Source organism: Amblyomma mixtum, chromosome 2 (assembly GCF_055824585.1).
Source record: "Amblyomma mixtum isolate Tamu chromosome 2, ASM5582458v1, whole genome shotgun sequence".
NCBI lineage: Eukaryota > Metazoa > Arthropoda > Arachnida > Ixodida > Ixodidae > Amblyomma > Amblyomma mixtum.
The window spans coordinates 271547043-271567327 of NC_143013.1; the positions used below are offsets into that span (position 1 = coordinate 271547043).

The following is a 20285-nucleotide window of genomic DNA, read 5'->3' on the forward strand; positions in this document are numbered from 1 at the left end:
AATGCGGCTCGGCTCCGCGTCCTTGGCGGGGGCCAGCGGACGCCGGCGGCCTTGAGTCACGCGGGCGGCACCGTGCAGGACTGCCGGGTTCGCCGCAGCGAACGCGTTGCTACCACGACTCCGGTATGAGTCATCGCACTGCGGGTGAATCTGCCGGCCGGCATCGACGCGGCGGAGCAGCGCAGCGGGAGGCCCCGGGCACCCGGACGTGCCCAGCGTGCCCGCTCCTCCCCGACGCCGCCAGCTGCTGCCGCAGTGCGTGGCTCCTTCGAGTCGCGACGCCGTGTGACTCATTCGGCCCCCCTCCCCGGCCGACCAGCTGAGGATCGCCCGCCGTTTCGGCTCTGCGGCCCACGACGCGCTGGTCGTCAAGGGCGCGCTCGGGCGCGACGATGCTCAGCTGATTTCCGAGCACAGGTTGTGCTCGCTTTTAACTGTCCCCTCCTCCAGCTCCTCAGGGTTGGGAAAGAGGAAGCGTTGCAGTCGCCGCAGCCACCTCCTGTTGCACCTCCTGTAAATAGCGTCCGGTCGTACTTTTCCCCATGCCCGCCCTCCCCTCGCTGACCATTTTGTCACGCTCTCTTTTTCTTTCTTTCTTTCTTTCTTTCTTTCTTTCTTTCTTTCTTTCTTTCTTTCTTTCTTTCTTTCTTTCTTTCTTTCTTTCTTTCTTTCTTCCCTTCTTTCTTTCTTCCCTTCTTCCTTTCTTTCTTTTTAACGTAGCCGAAACAGGCTGTTTTTCGGAAGCTCACTATTACTATACTACTATCCCCCCCCCCCTTTTCCCTCCAGGATTTTCTTTTCTTCCGCACCTGGTGGTGGTGGCGATGGTAGTGGTTTATTTAAAAAGAGAGAAAAGAGGTAAATGAAAAAAGTGTTGCCGGCGCAGCAATTTCTATTTAATATCGTAAGCACCCGAGTTGCAGCCGGAGAAAATGAAAGGCAAAGGGAGAGGATAGTGAGGAGAAGTATCCGCGACCACCTTTAGACCAGCAACATCTGTTGCGTTTTGTTTTTCTTCGTTCTGTTCTTATTTCCGAAAAGAAACAACAGAGCTCTTGATGCGCAGGGCTTGTTATTTGTCATTTGTTCTCCCTATAAATGGACGCAAAAAAAAAAAGCTTTGATAACATTTTTCTCTTCGATGACACGGTGCGGCGCGATTGACGTTCGCTCACTATGCTGTGACTAAGTGACTAAGAAGTTAAATCCCAACTCCTCATTAATTAGTGCACCCAGCTCTGTTTCTTGGAGCATTTTTCGCAGTTGGCGTGCCGCTTTCAATAGCACAGCCACGAAGACAAATAGTGCGCTGATAAATTTTTCTTCCCCTTAAATCCGGGACTCGCGATCTAAAACAGCTCTTAACCAAAAAAAAAAGAAAAACTATGGAGCTTGGCAAATGGCTCTTCATTTGTTCGTGGGTGTCATATCAAGAACCGCGTTTCAGAGCGTTGGCCTCGTTCTGGAGACAGAGCAAATAGTCCCCGCTCTTAATCAGTTATTATATACTTCTTTTGAACATTAAGCAAATGCCATTCATTATGCGCCAAGTGCAAACGAAGTGACAGGCTTTCCTTCTAACGCGTGCCAGATTAAAATTTCATCTATGCGAAGCTTTAAGAAAAAAGTGAGGAGAGAGAGAGAGAAACGATCGCCATCCGTAGATTAGCAAGCGCTCTCACAAGCTTTTTTAATGGTGCGCAATTATGAATAGAGGCAGACTGTGTCGCGAGCAATTAGGGAGAACCTGGTCTGTGAGAAATGATGTGGCCGCGCTGCTGTTCCCAATGAGTCTCTCCTGTCTCCCGCAGCGGACGTCCGTCTTAAAACTGCATCGAACGCTTCGGAAAGAAATAACGGAATAAGACAACACCACGCCCCAGACTCGGGAAAAGAAACGTTCGGGGAAGCGAAGTATAAACAGAATATGAGTTGACAAAAACCTCGGCTTCTATGCTCAATCATTTATAATCTTTCTCGCAGAGCTTGGATGCAAGTCGAAGCCAGTTTTCCTCGCGATTATACACGAATGAAGCCCCAGCTGGAGACCGTGTCGCGACGCCGGACGTTGGGCCCGAGTCGAGGGTAGCGAAGACCAGCGAGGCGTCGAGGAACCACGGAGGCGAGGAGCTCTCGTAGGCGAATTAGAATTTATTTACATCTTTACAGATGGAGATTTCAGAGAATTCTGCCTCCTACGAGGCGGAAACACCGGGTTTTAAACCTTGTAATGTCCCTAGGTCCCTAGGCAGGGAATTTGTTGTCCTTGGGCACGCACCAATCGAAGGGCACAAATTGCCATTCTTTTCACACGGCACCATAAAGGCCCGCCCTCGAATTCCTGCACGTAAGCCACAGCACGTGAGCACACACACCACCAGCCTTCCGCAGGCAACCGCTGTTTCTCACGCTGCGAACTTGGAAGATCGTGTTCTCGGCGTGTCCGCTCGTCCTCCTGTAGGCTTGCTTCTCGACGATGTGTACGTTTCTCCAAACGGCGGGTTTCGGTAAACCGACCCCGGCGCGAAGCCAGCGTTGCTTGTGTTATGCCCACGCCGTTGCACCTGGGCGAGGTCGCCGTTCTCGGGTAGCCTTGTATATCTTCTGCCTCATCCGGACACTCGAAACGATGCGAACTTGAGCTCCGTTTACGGCCACGCTCTACGGCAACCCTCGTCGACGAGTGCTTGTTTCCAGGCCACGGTTGCTATCCGCCTTTATGCGCTCCACGGTATACTTGTCATCAATGAGACGCACCGGCGCCTTCGCAGACAGTTGAGACATTACAGCTCCTCCGCCGACGGGATGATCTCGGACGGCGAGGAGTGTCGGCTGCTCGACGTAAGAGATCTGCACCATCGTCCGGTTGATGGACACTCCTGAAGGGCAAAGACTAGCGCCACAGAGCAAGCAAGCGCCAGCAAAAGCTTCCTGGCAACCAGGCTGTTGCATGATAAGAAAGGTCCTGCCCAATATCGTATTTCGCGGTCATTGTCACACTGTACTGTGGTCTTTTTGTTTAGCAGAACAAGAAAGAAAAAAATCACTAGGTTACATGAGCTACCAAAAGAAAGAATCACTACAACAATACTTAGCATAAACACTTAAAAGAGCGATGAATATTCCCCGTGTTCCTGTAGGCGGTTAAAAAGCACGGCTCAAGCCATCGCCATTAGCGTTCGCCTTTCCTCTTTTATACCGCACATGAAAACTCAAATCTTGAAGCGCAAGGCTCCATCTCAGCAATCGGGGGTTTTTGCCTGACATTTGCGATAGCCATGTCAGCGGGCAGTGATCGGTCACAAAGACGAACGGGGTTCCGTAGAGGTAGCATGCCAGTTTTTGGGATGCCCAAACGAGGCATGCACACTCTTTCTCACATGCACTATAGGCCTCCTCTCTCGCTGTTAGCTTCCTGCTTGCGAAGAGCACTGGATGTTCATTCCCCTTTTCGTCTTCTTGACAGAGAATAACCCCTAACCCACGGTTACTTGCGTCGCATTGAACGACAAAGGGTCTATCATATCTCGGTGCACGCAGTACAGGAGAACTGGACAGGGCTGTTTTCAGCGCCTGAAAAGCACTGTCCATTTCTTTGTTCCACCGTACTCTCTCTGGCGCGTTTTTTCTCAGTGCGTCTGTCAATGGAGCGGCAAGTTCAGAGTAACGGGGTATGTATCTTTGATAATAACCCGTAAGCCCTAGAAACGCTCTTATTCCGGACTTGTTTTGTGGTTGCGGAAATTCAACCACTGCCTCGACTTTCAAATCATCTGGTCTCCTTCTGCCTTGCCCCACGACGTGCCCCAAATACTTCACTTCTGCTCGTGCCATTTGGCACTTTGCGGGCTTCACAGTTAGACCTGCGTTCATCAGACGGTTGAATATGTCTCGCAGGTGACAAAGGTGCTCTTCCCATGTAGCCGAAAATATAGCTATGTCATCCAAATAGGGCAGAGCGTAAGTCTCCGCGCCTTTCAACACTCGGTCCATGAGCCTGGAAAAGCAAAATGGCGCATTCTTTAGACCGAAACTCAAGGCAAGGGGTCTAAAGGTGCCCGTAGGTGTTACAAAAGCGGCGTACTGGCTAGCTCGTTCGGTCATAGGTACCTGCCAGTAGCCCCTGACTAAATCCAAGGTAGATACGTAGTTTGCTGAACTCACTTTCTCTACGCGCTCTTCTACGTTCGGAATAGGGTAGATCTGATCTTTGGTTATTGCATTTAACTTCCGATAATCTACGCAAGGTCGAGGGTCTTTGCCCGGAACTTCCACAAGTATCATAGGAGACGCGTAGGCACTCTCGCACGGTTCAATAACTCCTAGCTCGAGCATGCGTTCTACCTCCTCCTTCAGTATTTCCTGCTGACGGGGAGCCATTCTGTAAGGCCGTAACTTGATCGGTACATCAGACGTAAGCTCGATATCGTGAGCAACAAGCGCTGTCCGCCCTGGTCTCTCGGAGAAGAGACCGTCGTACTCGGAGATTAAACCGTGCAAGTCAGCCCACTGCGCCTCGGTCAGGCTCTCAGCAGGCGCTGCTACTCTCATAACCTCATCAGCCCCAATGCTTTGTTTAGAGCCTTTCAGCTGAGGAATCTCTGTGTTTAGTTCCTCACTGACGTTAAGAGCCATGTTGACTGTCTCTACATCTGCGACATATCGTTTCATGAGGTTGTGATGATAAATCATGATCTCTCGGCGCCTTCCTTTCCGTTCGATAGCGTAGTTCGTATCGGAAAGCTTTTTCACAACTCTGAACGGTCCTTCCCATTGAACCTCGAGCTTATTCATTCGCGAGGGTCGCAGAACAAGGACTCTGTCTCCTTCTTGATACGAACGAAGTTTCGCATTTCGGTCGTAATAACTTTTCGCCCTAGTCTGCGCCTCTTTCATGTTTGCTTCTGCGATTTCTCGGCATCGGTGAAGCCTACCTAGCAAGTCCAATATATATTCGACCACCGTAGGGTCTGTGCCTTTTTCCTCCCAAGATTCCCTTAGTAGGCGTAACGGTGAACGTAAGGTCCGCCCGTACACTAGCTCTGCTGGACTGAATCCAGTCGCCTCATGAGTGACAGTCCGCAAAGCAAATAGCATAGCGGGGACACATGCGTCCCACTGGCGTTTCTTTTCAAAGATAAGTGCCCTCAGTATGCGCTTCATTACTGAGTGGCACCGTTCAACACTGTTTGACTGCGGGTGATAAACAGAGCTATGAATTAGTTTGACCCCGCACCTCTCCAGAAAACCGGATGTGAGGACACTCGTGAACATCGTACCCTGATCGCACTGAATCTCTTGAGGAAATCCTATTCTTGAGAATATGGACAGTAGTGCGTTGACTACTTCCACAGAACTCTGTTCTTTAATGGGGATGGCCTCTGGAAACTTTGTGGCTGGACAAACAGCAGTCAGCAAGTATCGATGCCCTGATTTTGTCACTGGGAGCGGTCCCACGATATCTATCACCAACCGATGAAATGGCTCCGAAATCAGGGGTACGAGTTTGAGTGGAGCCTTCGTCTTATCGTGCGGTTTCCCCACTCGCTGGCAAGTGTCGCATGCCCTGACATAGTTTTCGACGTCCTTGAAGCAGCCGGGCCAATAAAATTCAGACAGCAAACGGTTTTTCGTCTTACGGACCCCTAAATGTCCCGACCAACCTGCTCCGTGACAAAGGGACAAAATGTCGGCCCGATACTTGGCCGGCACCACCAGCTGGTCGAACATACGGCCTTTGGCGCAGCTGTAGTGTCGATACAATATTCCATCTTTCACTAGGAAGCGCACATTCTTACGAGCTATTCCTTCCTTAGCCGTTTCCCTCATATCTTTGAGCGTCGGATCTTCTGCCTGCTCCTTAATAAGAGTGTCTCTGGTCACCCTTCCAAGAATTCGGTCTAGTGAATCTGACGATGGAAGCACAAACAATCCCTCACAATCCAGTACCGCGCTTTCTGATTGCCCTGGCCGGTTTGGTTTGTCTCCTTCCGTCTCCATCACAGATTCATCCGAAGGTAGTGCGGACGGTTGCTCTTCAGTTTCATTCTGTGTGTCGGAGTTCTCACCTTCGCTCTTTTTGTGGCCGCCCATCTGCAATGTTGGAGGCTGTGCACTAGTGTCATGGGTTTCTGTCGCATCCTCATCCGAGTTAGGCACCGTCGTCTCCAACCTAGCAGCGAGAGCACGCGCTTTAGCTCTTGTCAGAGCCTGAACAGTTCCTTCTGTCAAGGTTATTCCTTCACCTTTCAGAAGTCGGTCAGTTCGGTTAGAAAACAAGTACGGGTACTGTGGGGGTAGCTTGTCTGAAACTGCCGCCTCAGTATGAACCTCACCGAACGGCCCGCTTATGACCACGTCTGCTACTGGAAGGCAAACGCTCGATTCTTCCAGTATAGGTTTTATCCAGGCGCATTTGCCGTTGTATTGCGTTTGTTCAACGTAGTCCGGATGTACAAGGTCAATTGTCGCTCCACTGTCTCTGAGCACCCGACATGTCTTTCCATTCACAGTAAGATTAAACAAGTATGGGCTCAGCAGCTCCTCATTTGAGGCTGAATCGCAAGCGTAAGCAAACGTTACTTTTGGTTTGCGACATCCTGCAGCGATGTGCCCTGTTTCATGACAGTTATAGCATGTGAGCGGCCTGCGCGCCTCAAAAAGTTTTTTCTTTGAGCGGTCATCATCTCCCTTTTTCTCTCGCTCACTTTGCGTGTTCTCAGATTTAGTAGGCTTTATCGTAGCCTCTGGTGTCTCAAGCTTCGGCTTTGGTGCCGCTCGCCACTGGCGCTCTGTCCAGCTCTTCCCCCTGTCAGCCGGCCTGGCGGAGTAAAACTCCTCTCGTACCCCTCGGCGGGAGACATACTCGTCCGCCAGTTCGGCCGCTGCCTGCACCGAGCTGACAGTCGCCCTGTCTTGAATCCAAAGTTTCATCGACTCTGGAACTTTCGAAAGAAACTGCTCGATGGCGATAATTTCTAGAGCCTTACTAAACTCATCATTAGCTTTGGCGCCTTTCATCCATTCCACTAGGTTTGCCTTCAACTCATAGGCAAACTCTGCGTAGCTAGCGCCCTGCTTCTTTGTTAGGCTCCGAAACCTATGCCTGAATGCCTCTGGCGATAAGCGAAATCGCTTAAGAAGGCTTTCTTTCACTTTGTCATAATTGTCCGAGTCCTCAGCAGAGAGTCTAGCGATCACATCCGCTGCTTCGCAAGGTAGCAAGCTCAACAACCGTCGCGGCCAAGAGCTGCGACTAAACTGCGCTTTTTCGCAAGCTCTCTCGAAATTAACGAGATAGAGGCCTATGTCTTGCCCAGTCTTGAAGGGCTGCAGCAGTTTCGATAGATCATATAGATCTGGCCGGGCCACTGCCTCTACGCCTTGAACACTGCTCGTCTTTCTGAGATCAACTTCTAGGCGAAGTTTCTCTACTTCCAGCTCTAACTGCTTTTGTTCTGCCGCTTGGCATCTCTGCATCTCTTTCCATGCTTCTTCTACTTGCCCGCTCTCGGCATCCAAACTTTCTATTGCCACGATGATATCAGACTTTGTCATCTCCGGACCGACCTTAATGCCTAGCTCCTCACTCAGACTCACGAGCTGAGTCTTGAGTAGCCGCTTCAAATCCATGACTGACAGCAGTGCGACAATGCCGTGGCCTCCACCCAGAAGTACTTTAATTCACGCTTCTGCGGCTGGCCTCACCAGGGAGAAGATTACACCTCTATCTTATCAGCCTGGCAACCAAAAGCAATGCCGGCACTCACCACTCTGCAACTGCCAGTCTCTGCGATCTCTGCGTGCTGTCCTCCGTCGGTCAGCCAGGCTCGATCCCACCACGCTGCCACCAGTTGTCGCGACGCCGGACGTTGGGCCCGAGTCGAGGGTAGCGAAGACCAGCGAGGCGTCGAGGAACCACGGAGGCGAGGAGCTCTCGTAGGCGAATTAGAATTTATTTACATCTTTACAGATGGAGATTTCAGAGAATTCTGCCTCCTACGAGGCGGAAACACCGGGTTTTAAACCTTGTAATGTCCCTAGGTCCCTAGGCAGGGAATTTGTTGTCCTTGGGCACGCACCAATCGAAGGGCACAAATTGCCATTCTTTTCACACGGCACCATAAAGGCCCGCCCTCGAATTCCTGCACGTAAGCCACAGCACGTGAGCACACACACCACCAGCCTTCCGCAGGCAACCGCTGTTTCTCACGCTGCGAACTTGGAAGATCGTGTTCTCGGCGTGTCCGCTCGTCCTCCTGTAGGCTTGCTTCTCGACGATGTGTACGTTTCTCCAAACGGCGGGTTTCGGTAAACCGACCCCGGCGCGAAGCCAGCGTTGCTTGTGTTATGCCCACGCCGTTGCACCTGGGCGAGGTCGCCGTTCTCGGGTAGCCTTGTATATCTTCTGCCTCATCCGGACACTCGAAACGATGCGAACTTGAGCTCCGTTTACGGCCACGCTCTACGGCAACAGTGAAGTTCGCGGTGCCGTATGTTGTTTGCTGCATCCGGTCGCTTTATGGGAATGCCCAGTAAGTCCCTTTTTCTTGGGCCCTCCGCACAACCACACAGGAAGGGGTCAGTCAACCCGGCGGGAGAAGAGGAGGCGCCGAATGGCGGGGGATTACAGGAGACGTCAAACTCCCCTCATGGACTCAGTCGTTAGGCGGCATCCTGTGTGCACGTGTGTACGGCGAGGCTGACCCGCGCCACAGTGCGTGGCTCTTTGTACCATGTCTGCAGCGGCATGCTTTGACATATTGTCACGCTAGCTGCAGGCATGAGGAGCGCCGACGAGAAACAGATGAGTTGAAATGGCGTTCCTCGAACTTGGCGGCAACCGGACGTTGGGAAAGCGAGTGTTCGCGAAGCTCGCAGCGGGAAAGCATAATTATCCGAAATCGTGATGGTGGAAAGTGTGCATATGTGTACAGTGTCGCGATGAGTTACCTCCTTTCCCCATTCATTCATTGGTTGTGTTATTCTTTCCCCAACTGCTGATTGGTGGTATTTTCCTTTCCCCAATAAGTTATTGGGTGGATGTTTGTATAGTACTTGATTGGTTATTCTCCCACCGAGGGCGGGGACATTGGTTTTAAAACCAGCTGCTTCGGCAGGACCGAGGGCTGGTTTCGTCACCTAGAACTGCGAGCCAGTCAAGTGTAAATATGTTTTCTCCTTGCTTGTATCCTCCTTTGTGCTTTTAATTGTTATAAAAAGTTAACCTCTCCAGAAGTGTCCTCTTGCAATGTGATTGAGCAAAACGAATCTGCAAGACGTCAAGCATCCTACAACAATCATCATTAACTAAATTTCCCTCTACGAGATCAAGAGGGAATCCAACTGGCGCAGTCGGCAGGATTTGCTACGTCTTCCTGCTCGAGGTATCTGACGGAGGGGCGGAGGATCAAGTCGGTGGACAAGCTGCAGAGCGGTACGTCCTAAAGGAGGAACGTGAGTCAGCGTCAGAGCGACGCTGAAAGCTTCGGAGACTTCTGGTCATTATCAACGGGACGTAGGAGGCTCAAGTCAGCGAGGAGCTGAAGGAGCCAGGCGACCGACGTGTCGTGGAGGTGCCAAGTCCGTGAGCTGCGGAAGGAATCAGGCGTCCGCGTTGAGGTTCAAAGAAGAACCAGGCGACCAGCAAGTCAAACGAGGCAGGACAAGTCAGCGAGCTGCTGTGAGAGCCAGGGCTCAACTCAACTCATCCGCATCAAGGAACCCGCTGTCGTCACTCAGGGCGACGAGATTACCGTGGCAGAGGAAAGCAACCTGCGAGGTAGGAGACCTTTCTGTTTCCTCCGAATTCACCATGTCGGTGTAGTGTTTTCGTGCTATAAATGATAGCACGGAAAAGGGAGATGGCTGCCGTACGGTATAATTGGGAGGGCAAGATGCGATGTTTGGAGATTGAGGAGGCAGAAAAGCTGCTTGAAATTGAGAATTTGAAACTCATAATTGAGCGAGAAAAGATAAAGCTCGCACAGATGCAGTTGAAAGTCGGACAGGGAACGAAAGCTGGTAGCGAGATGTTATTCGCTGCAGTTCAATGTTTTCACTGCATGGAATTTGGGCCTCTAATGATTGACTGTCCGAAATCGAAGCGAGAACAGCATGTTCCCGTATCGAGAATGACCTGTGTGCCAGTGGCTATAGGTGTGAAAGCTGCAGCGGTTAGGCAGCAGGGCCCAACCGTGTGTGCCGTGCCAGGAGAGATGGCTGAGGGCATAGGGGCGTTAGTCGCGCCTTTGAAGCGCTGCTTGTCAGAGCAAGCTGAGACAGAGGAGACCCAGGAGGCACACGAGTGTTTTGTTTGTGAACAGGAGTTCAGCATTGAGCCAGAACAGGTTGGCGCAAACTCTTGGGCAGCTGTAACGAAAGGCGAAGGTAAGCTGGCTGTCAAAGATGAATTGGTAAGCCAGCCGGAGCGGACACTTTGCGCAGTGACAGCAGACGCTATAGCTGAAGGTGTAGGGAAGTTGGAAACACCTGAGACACACTTGCTGCGAGAGCAGCCAGACAGGGAGCAGCTATATGTACCAAATGAGAGAGCATGTTTTGAAGACGATTTCAAAACTGCGCATGAGTCTGTTCAAGACAAACCTGAGGCTCCAGTGGAGCTTGAGGCAGATCCGGAAGCTGCCAATGTTATTGCAGGTGATCATAGGCTAACCAGGAAAGATGAGCCTGCATTTGATGCCGAGGAAGGAAGGGATGCGCGTTTGGTCACTGCAATGGCTTTCGAAGCTGATAAGGAACTGCAGGATTGGGATAATGCATCTGTCCCTGTGGGTATCAGCGTGGAGGAGAGACAGTGTGTTTCATTGCCAGAAGTGCGCAAGCAAGCTGGTGAAGGCAATTGTGAAAAAAGAAAACTGGAAGGCACGATTTTCTTTGAAGCGTACATCGGTGGGCACCTGTACGAAGAGCTAGCGCTACGTGAATCTCAATGCAAAACTGCATATGAAGTAGCCGATGGGAGGCCTGAGCATACTGTAAAATTCAAAGAAGTGGAGAATGCAGACGCGAGGGCAGTAGCAATCTTCGTGGCCCGCGAGCAGCAGGTGTGCTCTATTGATCCGACGGCGGCGGCAGCCTTTAGAACCGGTGTTTTCCCGGATAATTCGGAAGTTGGGTCCAGTCTTCTGGGCAAGGCTCAAAAGAAACAAGTGCTGTTTCGAGATGTAGGTGGCTAGAATTTATTTCTGCCAGTTTGGGGCACCGATCTGACATGGTGAATTCTGGAATGTGCAGATTGGTCTCCAGCCTTGTGTGTGCGGGTTGAAATATCCGCTGTGTGCGCGCATGTGTGCGTGCTGGTGTACAGACCGGACAGCCGGAGCATGTGTGCGTGTTGGTGGACTGACCGGACAGCCGACGTACGCGTGTGTGCGTGTGTATGTACTTTTGTTGTTGGACACCGTGGCTGAACTTTAATGTCCCACTGACAACAAGTGTCTGTGTGACATTCTTGGTTGGGAGGAGTGAAGTTCGCGGTGCCGTATGTTGTTTGCTGCATCCGGTCGCTTTATGGGAATGCCCAGTAAGTCCCTTTTTCTTGGGCCCTCCGCACAACCACACAGGAAGGGGTCAGTCAACCCGGCGGGAGAAGAGGAGGCGCCGAATGGCGGGGGATTACAGGAGACGTCAAACTCCCCTCATGGACTCAGTCGTTAGGCGGCATCCTGTGTGCACGTGTGTACGGCGAGGCTGACCCGCGCCACAGTGCGTGGCTCTTTGTACCATGTCTGCAGCGGCATGCTTTGACATATTGTCACGCTAGCTGCAGGCATGAGGAGCGCCGACGAGAAACAGATGAGTTGAAATGGCGTTCCTCGAACTTGGCGGCAACCGGACGTTGGGAAAGCGAGTGTTCGCGAAGCTCGCAGCGGGAAAGCATAATTATCCGAAATCGTGATGGTGGAAAGTGTGCATATGTGTACAGTGTCGCGATGAGTTACCTCCTTTCCCCATTCATTCATTGGTTGTGTTATTCTTTCCCCAACTGCTGATTGGTGGTATTTTCCTTTCCCCAATAAGTTATTGGGTGGATGTTTGTATAGTACTTGATTGGTTATTCTCCCACCGAGGGCGGGGACATTGGTTTTAAAACCAGCTGCTTCGGCAGGACCGAGGGCTGGTTTCGTCACCTAGAACTGCGAGCCAGTCAAGTGTAAATATGTTTTCTCCTTGCTTGTATCCTCCTTTGTGCTTTTAATTGTTATAAAAAGTTAACCTCTCCAGAAGTGTCCTCTTGCAATGTGATTGAGCAAAACGAATCTGCAAGACGTCAAGCATCCTACAACAATCATCATTAACTAAATTTCCCTCTACGAGATCAAGAGGGAATCCAACTGCAACCCTCGTCGACGAGTGCTTGTTTCCAGGCCACGGTTGCTATCCGCCTTTATGCGCTCCACGGTATACTTGTCATCAATGAGACGCACCGGCGCCTTCGCAGACAGTTGAGACATTACAACCGACAGGCTCCTCATTCGAGGTAAGCAAGGCCTGTCGCTTTTGCTCGTCTCGAGGGATCATTCGTAGAGCTCCTTGTAGATAGGGCGTTTCACCTAAGATGTTCTGCCATTAAAAAAAAAAAAAAAAAAAAGTTTTTTTTTTTTTTTTAGTTAGAAGAGGAAGCTCTTTTCGGCATAGCGTTTTCAGCAGTATAGCTCATCAGAATACTGCGAAGACAGGCTGACTAGTACGATGACCAACTATTTTTGGATATTTAACTTTTTGACTATTACTTTCAGTACCCTCACTTATTGAGAGCCCACCGTAAGTAATATCCATATCAGTTTTTAGAATTTACAAAACGCAGTTACCCTCGGCGCTGTGGCCCAACCAATTTTTGCCTATATTGCGTCAAAATGCATACGCTTTCGAGAAGCTTGCAGGCAAAGCAACCTCTCCAGTGCACGTAGCTCGTCGAAATAGCCAGAATTTGTTGGGCCACAGCGCTGAGGGCAACTGCGTTCTAGAACTAACAGCAATAGTTAAAAAGTTAATTGTTCAATATTAGTTAACCAGCCTATTAGTTAGCATGTCTTAGCTGTATTTTGATGCGCTACACCGCTGACAATGCTACGCTGTAAAAAAAAAAAAAAGCGCCCTTCTAACTCAAGAAGCCCATTTTTAAAAATTGCAGAACATCTTAGGTGAAACGCCCGGTTTAAACTTACGAAACTTATAAGCTGTGAAGTTCGCGTTGATAAACGAGAGAATATAGCTCAGGCTGACACTTTGACCATTGGTGACGAAATAATCGCACGCATACTACGTCGACGACCCCTTGTGATGACACAAACCAGCTTGAACCAAGGAAATAATTCCAGTGCTCAGCGAGACAAACTATGTCCCAACTGTCTGCCTATATTGCAAGTCGTGCGACAATAATGAAAGTATGCGAAATCTTAGTTCATACATGAAATGCATTAGCACTGGTTCTACAAACGTTAGGCATCTGAAACGCTATGGTTAATATTTATTTACGAGGATTGAAACATGAAAAAGTTTGGCGCGCAGGGTTCTGCTCACGCTGCGGCCACAGCGTGAGCAGTTGCTGTGAGAGCAATTTTTCTTCCTAATAATTTAGCAACATAAGTGAGGTTCATCATCATCATCATCAGCCTGAGTATGCCCACTGCAGGGCAAAGGCCTCTCCCATGTCTCTCCAATTAACTCTGTCCTTTGCCAGCTGCGGCCACCGTATCCCCGCAGACTTCGTAATCTCATCGACCCACCTAACTTTCTGCCGCCCCCTGCAACGCTTGCCTTCTCTTGGAAGTGAGGTTACGAGTGTATTTTTTCAGGGTGAACTTCCCGAAGGTATCTTTCGAAATGACTTTTGGAGTCTGGGTTCGGTTCACTTCCAGGTAAAGTAACGAAAAGAGAATGGAGCAATCGCGGCGTGTCACGTGGCTCCAGCGCTTCATCATGGTCTCCTTCCCACGAACGAAGCCTCCAGGAAGAGAGCGCCGACGTGCATTACGTTGTTCCTCGTGACCGTTCGCAATTGTCGTCTAAGAAAAAAAGTAAGTCATGCGCGGTAGATGATAAGAGAACTACCGGAACGAGGGCAACACGTACTCAGAGGAGTCGCTAGCGCGACAAGTCTCCTTAGCACCCCGGAAAACACTCCTGCCCTCTATACATCTCTCACCATCCGTTCCTTCTCCCCGGCCCGAGTCGGTCACGTTGGGGTGCTGACGCGTGAGACGAGACCGCGGTGTGTGTGTGCGAGCGATTGAGTCACCGCACACCGGAGCCACTCCGGTCTTTCGTAATTCTCAGTGTCTCGGAAGCTCGGAGGAGTAGAAAGTGCAACCAGCGAGGGTACTCAAAGAGTGCATGCGCAGACGCGAGAACTTTCAGCCAACATAAAAGAGAAACGGGTACTTCACCAAGCACTCAAAAGTTATTCCGGGCTGAGGTGAGTACGTTCAGTTCCTTAAACTGTCTCTCGCTGCTTTATGGCTCAGCGAAAACAGTGTTGAAACATGGAGCCGGCTTAAATTCTGCACGTTGGGGACAAAATGTTCAAGCTGACTTGTACTGTATAGTTCTAAAGAGGCTTGGCACTTTAACTTTTCCATTACCGTTTCTTGGCACCGTAAAACAGGCGGAGAAAGTGAATGAAGCAGATCTCCGCGCTCTAGGCAGCTTGGTGTTGCTAGTCTCAGGCAAGTTTCCCGGCATATGCGTTATTGGGAAGAAGGAAAAAATTGTAAATGTTGTGTCCTTCTCTTTTTGGTCTGTGACGCCTCTACAGCGGAGTTGGCCCAAGTTGAATGAAAAACTCCAGAGCGCATGAAAAGAGATTCTAGTTTGTATTCGTAATTTACGGCTGTGACGTGTTAATCTCAGCAATTTCATTCTTGTTACCTTGGATAGGATAACAGGCTGTTCCTCCGGGCTTCACGAAATTATCCTTCAACCTTTACCCGCACTTCATGAAATTCTCTGCATATCTCTCTGATTTGATTCCAAAACAGGACGGTGATTCCACGGCTGGCGCCCATCAGCTTCTTCCGACAATGAAGCAGCTCGTACTGAATGATTTCTATCCATAAAGGACGACCAGTTGCAACATTCATGCCATCCGCCCACACAGGTTCGAGAAGAAAAACAAAAAAGGCAAGTGAGGAACAAGAAAACCCGAGTGATGCTCCGATTGACATCCGAACTTCCCGCGTTTCGTCCGGTACGACTCGTGTAGGGAATGCTTCTCCGCCTAGGGATAAACTAGAACGACCGCTAGGGACAGAACTTCGCCGTCGCGAAAAATACGCCGCTCCCCACCCAACCATAGTCGCTGCGATCAAGCAACGCAAACGAGATCAAGGCAAGCTTTCTCCTCGGGAAAAGACGGCAAAAAAGGGGGGCAGTCCGAAGACCGACCGGCTCTGGCGTCCCAAGCCGAGGAGAGGAATCCGTACGAAGAAGAGATGAGCCCAGCTCCGGACTCGGCCGCCGCCGGGTGCGAGGGGCGAAGCTAATCGCGTTAGGAAGTCGCCCGTGCCGCGTTCTTATTTATCCTGCGCTCCACACTCTCCTCTCCTTTCGCCGTGCATGCCTGTTCCTTCTTTATTGTTTTTTTGTTGTGTCTGGTTTCTTTTTCGTTGCAGGTGCTGTTGACGGCGCGTGTAGCTCGTGTCTGTGTGGGCTTGCCGCTCGGCTTGAATAGACTGGTCGTCAAGCGCGCGTGGGACTCCATCGACCACGCTCGACGACTACCCGGTCAGAGGACGCAAACAAACGGAGACCTGCTGCGGGACCCCCCGATGATGAGGAGGTTAATGGAACGGCGCGGGTTTATAAATGTCGGGCGCAGAGAAGCTGATTGAAGCGGTACCGCAGGCCAAACGTTTTTCTTTTTCTTGCACTTCGATGAAGAGAGATTAAAAAGTTTCGATAGTAGCATATTACGGCAAGCTGGCAGCGCACTTTCTGGTCTTAAACGGCGCAGCAATGAGAGAGAGAGACAGAGAGAAGCCATTTAATGAAAGAACGGACAATTTAGCCGGCGTTTAAAAATCACTGCGTGGAGGAGGTAATTTGTTGACGGGAACCAGACTGGACAGAAGGCGATGCAGAGCTGCATCTTGGTGTGGGCGTGAGTAATTTATTCATTGTCTTACTGACCAACTTACTGATTGATTGATTGATTGATTCATTCATTCATACATTGATCGACTGTTTGATTGGTTGATTGATTGATTGATCGATTGATTGATTGATTGATTGATTGATTGATTGATTGATTGATTGATTGATTGGTCGGTTGACTGACTGATTGATTGGTTCTGCAACATCCGCCAGGCTCCCTGCATTTGGCTATGCTTCTCTAAAAACAATGAATCATTTGTCACAATAGCCTCCAAACTTATTTCTTGCGACTCGTGCAAAAATCATGACACAAACCTTAAAGTATGGTCAGGCTTCATCAGTAGGTTTTCACATCTCAGGCTTATCAACGAGCGTCAACAGTAACCGCGCACTGTAAGCGCGCGTAGCAGCAAAAAAGATGTACATGTTGATTTCGCTTAAATTTCCAACTAAAATATGACATCAGACGCACTGAATTATTCCATACTTATGAAATGCTTTAGCAGTTCAGTGATAATAAAGGAAGTGGGGGGGGGGGGGGGGGTATAGAACGAAATTTCAGTGATCGAGGAAGTAAAGCTTTATCTCGCCAGGTTGACGGCCTGTCAGCCTGGGTAATGTCAACTTAACCGATTTCATCAACATGCGTTGTCTCCATGCGAGCCCGACTTCCCGAGCCCAGCGACCGAAATTTCTGCCCCAGATATCTAGTCCGCTTATGTGTATACCGCGCCCTCAGAGCTACACATACGTATACACACGCCCACGGGCGTTGGGGAATATAACAAAAAAGGTAAAAGGAACCTCGTCGACGTCGTCCCAGCGAGAAGGCGCGGCAACAGGACGAGGAGGAACACGGCGTCGACCCTGACCCTGACACAAGTTTGTGTACTTGTGCACGTCAGCCTCCTGCTTCCCAGTTGCCGACCGACGAATGCCAGGCCCTACCAGAGAGAGAGACTCCGCGATACGCGCAGACACGGCGACGACGGGCGGGCCGTCCGCCCGGGTTTTACAGCGCCCACGCCACGCCACGACGCCGCCAGCCTTCCAGCCGCATCAGCTAGCTCAGAGCCACGAGCTCGGCAGAGCGTGCGCCGCTATGAGCGACTTTCACTACACCGCGATGTCGACGGATCAGGCTGGGACGTTTATCGGTGGGCGCTTCGGTAGGCCGGGTGGTCTGAGAACGGCATAGGATGAGTCCCGGACGACGGTAGACTTTATTTCTTCGCCCTCAAGACTTCCCTTTCCTCTCTGGAACAGGAAGCTGCAGGCAAAGACCCCGGCGCAGTAAGGGCAACGCCCGCTGTATTTGACAAATCATGCACGAATAACGTGTTTGTTCGTACTTTCTTCTTTGATGCACCTGCCTTTCTCTCTGTGCATTTTAGAAGGAAAACCGGCCGAAGGTAGCACTTTTCTTTTAGCTAGAAAACGTTGGTCTTTTATCCGAACATGCACGGAAGATGGCGAGCGGTTGAAGCAAACGAATGTGGTCCTTTGAAGCAATGATTACGCGTATGCGCCTGCGCTAAGACGCAAAGATTATGACAGGTGTTGTTTTAGAACTAGAACTTGCAAGTAATAATCGTCAACGTCGTCGTCAGTATTGTCATCGGCCAGATTATACGTAAACTGCCGGAGAAGACCCCTCTATATATGGAATCCAGTTAGCCCTTTTACCATCAGCCGCCTCAGGCCATACTGTCCCATGGCAGTGAGATGTCAACTCCTCACCAATGGTAGTGCCTCAAAAAAAGAAACGCGGAGTCAAGCGTTACGCTAAGCCGCTGAAGGCCGCAACGGAATGCCTCTGCTTCCCGGGCTTGAAGCACCTTTTCAGTTCAAATTCTCCTTGACGGAGTGCAGTAAGCACATATTATCTCGCCTTTTTGCTATTGTGAAATGGCGCAGCTAGAGCTAGCGAAAGCAAACCTTCATATAGCGACCGTGGCGAGACGAAAATAATTAAAACGGAGCAACGGAACATTTGCAGGCAGTCAGTCTTAAAGACTCCCTGAAGGGGGAAAGAAAGCGTGCTTTAGAACGACTACGTTTTCATATCCCGAGAGCCCGCAAAACAGAGAAACAAAGTCAAGCGAACATCAGCGCAAACGGCCGATCAGCGAGCGTGGTTCAGCGGTGAAGAAAGAGAGACAACGCCGAGCAATCATCCCACTCGACACCGCAAATGGAGGTCGACTGTCTGTCGCGTGGTCTTGCGACGGTGGTGTCGACAGTGGGGGGAGGGGGAGTGGACGCGTGATCTCCGGCCCCATGACTATAGCGTGTCCCGGCGCCGTTCCTCGGGACCGACGGGCGTGCATGCGAGCTCGCCGAGCCAGACGGGTCGATGTCTCCCGGCCCGCACCACTCGGCAGCAGCAGCAGCAGCAGTGGCCTTGACTTTCGCCGTGACTGTGGTCGCACCCCAAGCGGCGGCGACAAAGCGGCCGCGGGTGCGCATACACCAAAGGTCATGGATGAATCCCCGCTCTCCCCGGGCAGGCGTCGGGACATGGAGAGGGCATCGCTTCGCGCCTCCTCTCCCGTGGCTTCTCGCATTAATTTTGATACAGCCAGCGGAGTCAGCCCCCAGCGAGATATAGGGTGCAATGGTCACACGCACCGACAGAGCGCGCCTGCTAAGAACAATTTGTTTCTCGTATGCTCGCAGCCTCGCACACGACCCCTTCAACTCCGCCGAGAGCGACAGTGCTCAGATAAGGGTTAGTGTCGAGGACCGCGCCAACAGCCGTTGATAACTCTGTCTTGACAAGGCGCCTCCGCTTGAGGAATCCTATAGCGAAACGGCCAGGAGAAACAGGGTATAATGACGATGATGAACGCGTGATCTCAACTCAAGCGTGACACTTATGCGGGCTGATTCCTTCTTAGTCTGCATATCGCACGCGCCATACGGTCTTCCTCACTGCGTACCTCTTTTTTTTTTTTTTCAATTCATCTCTTTGCCAGAAGCATTCCAGCAGATTTTCGCACAAAAAGCTGCTTCTGACAGCTTGGCGGGGCCCGGAATCCACTGCTGGAATCCACTCCGCAGATACTATATCATTCGCGTCGAAGTTTCGCAACAGTCAATGACTTCTGACTCAGCTCTTGCACATATTTCGCCCTTAGCCAGGAATCCTGCCGTTGATGTACGCACGAGATGCTCGCGAGTCTCCAGTCATGCAGCTCGGCCCTGTGAAACACCGCGTGTGTGGAAGCGAAGACCACGTATGATCTGCGTGTGGAGGCTAACGAAAAGGGTTCAGCTTAACTTAAGGACAAGGCAGCGAGCTATGGAAAGAAAAATGATAGGTGTAACGTTAAGAGATCGGAAGAGGGCGGAGTGGGTGAGGGAACAAACGCGGTTTAGTGACATCCTAGTCGAAATCAAGAGGAAGAAAGGGGCTCGGGCAGGGCATGTAATGCGAAGGCAAGGTAACCGCTGGTCCTTGAGGGTAACGGAGTGGATTCCAAGAGAAGGCAAGCGTAGCAGGGGGGTGGCAGAAAGTTAGGTGGGCGGATGAGAATACGAAGTTTGCGGGGATACGGTGGCCGCAGCTGGCAAAGGACAGGGTTAATTGGAGAGACATGGGAGATGCCTTTGTCCTGCAGTGGGCGTAGTCAGGCTGACGATAATGATGATGATGCCCCAGCGATGGCGACACACTAGCCGCAAGGGAAAGCTCTTCCACGCAGCGCCTGGTCAGAGCGAGGAAGTTGAGAAAGGGCGACTATGCTCATTAGCTTACGAAACACGCATGCATTACGTTTCAGAGGATTTGCGCAGTTTTCGAGAGCCGCCGTCGGAAGCAAGGCAGGTTAATTATGTTGCCACGGGGACAGCGAAATCTCAGGAGTTCTTAAATCGCACTAGTTACGAAACTCGGAAGCAAACCTCAGATAAGTTCAAGGGGCCAGCTTGTGGAGGTTAGCGGATCGTTGCGTCGCCAAAGTGCGCTCCAGTTGGCCATCAGGCTTCTTTTTCAGTGGTTGAAATAGCCCCAAGCAAGTCATTTGACTACACTCCATGTGGCGTGACAATCAACTAACCTCCGAGTTTTAGAACAGAGTGCCAGATTCTGAGACATGAGGCCTATTAAGACCTCTGCAAGCGATGTGACCAAAGTGGTTCTGTGCAACGAAATACGGGACAAAAAA

General features: G+C 50.8%; 1 protein-coding gene and 1 long non-coding RNA gene across 2 annotated transcripts in view; one reads left to right on the plus strand and one right to left on the minus strand.

Moving 5' to 3' along the window:
- LOC149364008 (matrix metalloproteinase-2-like) overlaps positions 1-20285 on the minus strand; it is a 228862-nt gene that overhangs the window by 158004 nt on the left and 50573 nt on the right. The window lies entirely within an intron of this gene.
- The window catches only part of LOC149364009 (uncharacterized), a 152164-nt gene that overhangs the window by 126149 nt on the left and 5730 nt on the right, over positions 1-20285 (plus strand). The window contains exon 3 of the long non-coding RNA XR_016289138.1: positions 15636-16123. This is a non-coding gene — a long non-coding RNA (uncharacterized LOC149364009). The remainder of the gene's footprint in view (positions 1-15635; positions 16124-20285) is intronic.